The sequence below is a fragment of the Phoca vitulina genome, unplaced genomic scaffold (genome assembly GCF_004348235.1).
Source record: "Phoca vitulina isolate PV1807 unplaced genomic scaffold, GSC_HSeal_1.0 scaffold39, whole genome shotgun sequence".
Classification (NCBI taxonomy): Eukaryota; Metazoa; Chordata; class Mammalia; order Carnivora; family Phocidae; genus Phoca; species Phoca vitulina.
In genome coordinates, this window is record NW_022589742.1 from 13,707,730 (window position 1) to 13,711,240 (window position 3,511).

A 3,511-nucleotide genomic window follows, 5' to 3' on the forward strand; every position below is an offset into this window, starting at 1 on the left:
GACAGAGAGAGACACAGCAAGAGAGGGAACACAAGCAGGGGGAGTGGGAGAGGGAGAAGCAGGCTTCCCGCCGAGCAGGGAGCCCCCAATGCGGGGCTCAATCCCAGGGCTCTGGGTTCATGACCTGAGCTGAAAGCAGACGCTTAATGACTGAGCCACCCAGGCGCCCCTTACATTTAAGCCTTTTGTGTGTGGTGTAAGATCAGAAACCAATTTCATTGTTTTACATGTAGATATTCAGTTTTCCCAACACCATTTATTGAAGAGATTATCCTTTCCCTATTATGTATTCATGGTGTCCTTATCAAAGATCAGTTGACTGCATATGTATAGGTTTATTTTTGGGCTCTCTATTCCATGCCTTGGTCTATGTGTCTATTTTTATGCCAGTACCACACTATATTGATTACTGTAGCTTTATAGTATAGTTTGAAATCAGGAAGTATAATGCTTCCAGCTTTTTTTTCTTTCTCGAAGTTGCTTTGGCTATCCAGCGTCTTTTATAGTTCCATATGAATTTTAGGATTGTTTTTTTCTGTTTCTGTGAAAAATTCCATTGGAATTTTGATAGAGATTGCATTGAATCTGTAGATTGCTTTGAATAGAATGGACATTTAACATTCTTAATTCTTCTAATCCATGAATGAGGGATATATTTTCATTTATTTGTGTTTTCTTCAATTTCTTTCATCCACGTCTTATGGTTTTCAAGGTACACATCTTTCATTTCCTTGGTTAAGTTTATTCCTAAGTATTTTATTTTGATGCTACTGTAAATGGGATTGTTTTCTTAATGTCTATTTCATGTAGTTCATTGTTAGTATACAGAAACGCAACTGAATTTTGTGCATTTATTTTCTATTCTTCAACTTTGCTGAATTTGTTTATTCTCAGAATTTTTTGGTAGGGTCTTTAGGGATATCTCATGTCACCTGCAAACACACACAATTTTACTTCTTCCTTTCTGATTTGGATGCTTTTTCTTTCTTTTTCTTGCCTAATTGCTTTAACTGGGACTTCCAGTATTGTGTGGAATAAAAGTAGTGAGAGGGAGCACTCTTGTCTTGTTCTTGATCTTAGAGGAAAAACTTTCAGCTGTTCACCATCGAGTATGATGTCAGCCATGGGTTTGTCATATATGACTTTTATTATGTTGACGTACATTCCTTCTATACCTAATTTGCTGAGTTTTTATCATGAAAGGATGTTGAATTTTGCCAAATGTTTTTCTGAAACATCTTTTGAGAGGATCATGTGGTTTTGTCTTTAATTCTGTCCACATGGTGTATCATGTTGATTGATTTGCATATATTGAACTATTCTTGCATCTCAGGAATAAATCCCACTTGATCATGGTGTGTGATCATTTTAATGTGCTGTTGAAGTAGGTTTGCTAGTATTTTGTTGAGGAGTTTTGCAGATGTGTGGACAAACTCCTTTCAGGGAAGAGCTGGAGACTTGGTTTTATCACTGGCGCAAGCTAAGGGGAGAAGATTCAGGGAGTTCCCATATACCCATTCAGTCTCCCAGATGACTACTAATTATGTGCCTCTTAAGCTTCCAGGTGTAGGCTAATGAGAAGCTTGATCCTCAGGCAATAGCTGTGAAAGTATGCTGTCAAACCTCTTCCAGGGAGAAGTTGGAGTTACCCTTCTGCCCTTTCCCTTTGTGCTGGAGTCAGCCAGAGGAAGAAAGCAGGAGAAGTGCCTACTGGCTTCTTCAGGCTTCTGGGAGGATCCCAGTCAGCACTCAGATGCAGGCTGATTAGAAGTTGGACCCTCAGGGGCGCCTGGGTGGCTCAGTTGGTTAAGCGACTGCCTTCGGCTCAGGTCATGATCCTGGAGTCCCTGGATCGAGTCCCGCATCGGGCTCCCTGCTCGGCAGGTAGCCTGCTTCTCCCTCTGACCCTCCCCCCTCTCATGTGCTCTCTCTCTCTCTCATTCTGTCTCAAATAAATAAATAAAATCTTTAAAAAAAAAAAAAAAAGAAGCTGGACCCTTGGGTTGCAGCTGAGAATGTATGTAGTCAAACTCCTTCTAGGGAGAAATTGGGAGATTGGCATTTTCACCTGTTCCCTCTGCAATGAGCCCAGGGGCAATAGCTGAGGATATTGCTCATGCGCACATTTAAAAACTGCACCTTTGGGGGGTGCCTGAGTGGCTTAGTCGGTTGTGTCTGACTTTTGATTTTGGCTCAGGTCATGATCTCAGGGTCCTGGGATCGAGCCCTGCGTCAGGCTCTGCGCTCAGAGGGGAGTCTGCTTGGGGATTCTCTCTCTCCCTCTTCTCTGCCCCCCTCCCGCTTACATTCCTCTCCTCAAAAATAAATAAATAAATAAATCTTTAAAAAATATTGTGTCTTTGTTTAATGTGGTCCTGGGTAACTCACAAATTTCAAGTGCCATTGGCTGTCAGAGCTAGGTAATTTGGAAGCCTGTCTGTTGCATGGCAACTGTAAACACTGGGGCACTAGATGTGTGGACAAGCTCTTTACAGGGGGAAGCTGAAGGCTTGGTTTCATTGTTGGAGCAAGCCAGAAGTAGAAGGCAGGGAAAGTGCCTACAGGCTCTTTTGGGTTCCTGGGAGGATCTCAGTCAGTACCTAGATACAGGCTGATTAGAAGCTGGGAATGCATACAAGTCAAACCCCTTCCAGGGAGAAATGGATTGGCATTTCTCCCTCTATAATGGGCCTGGGGGATAGTTGTCGGGAGTGCTTGTGTGCCCATTTAAAAATTGTGTCTTTAAAAAAAAATAAATAAAAATAAAAATTGTGTCTTTTTTTTTTTTAAAGATTTTATTTATTTATTTATTTATTTGAGAGAGAGAGAGAGAGAGAGAGAGAGAAATAGCATGAGAGGGGATAGGGTCAGAGGGAGAAGCAGGCTCCCCGCCGAACCGGGAGCCCGATGTGGGACTCGATCCCAGGACCCCGGGATCATGACCCGAGCCGAAGGCAGTCACTTAACCAACTGAGCCACCCAGGCGCCCCAAAAAATTGTGTCTTTTTATAATGTCTAATTTGTGAATACCAAGCCCCATTGACTCTCTGAGCTAAGTGATTTGGGAGCCAGTCCCTCAGGTGGCAACCTTAATAGATGGGGTGCTACATATGTGGTCCAAAACCTTTGTTTTTTGGAGAGAAACTTGCAGTTGGGGGTTCACTCTCTTTTGTAAGGTACTGTGCCTGGGGTGGATTTTATAGCAATGGTGTGTCTCACCTTTGTCTACCTGTTTCAATGTGGGTATTTTCTCAGTTGCCTGATGTGTAGGAGTCACTCACCTAGTTTCTGGATTTCTCTCAGAGGGAACTCATCCATGTGTAGTTGAATATTTGGTGCATCATTGGGAGGAGGGAAAGTCAGGAGCCTCCTGTCTTGCCGTCTTGCTGATGTCCAAAAATCGACTTAGGTTACTGGTTTATTATAATAGGATATAACTGAGAAACAGCCAGATGGAAGTGGTGCATAGGGCAGGGTATGTGGGAAGGGGTATGGAGCTTTCATGCCCTCT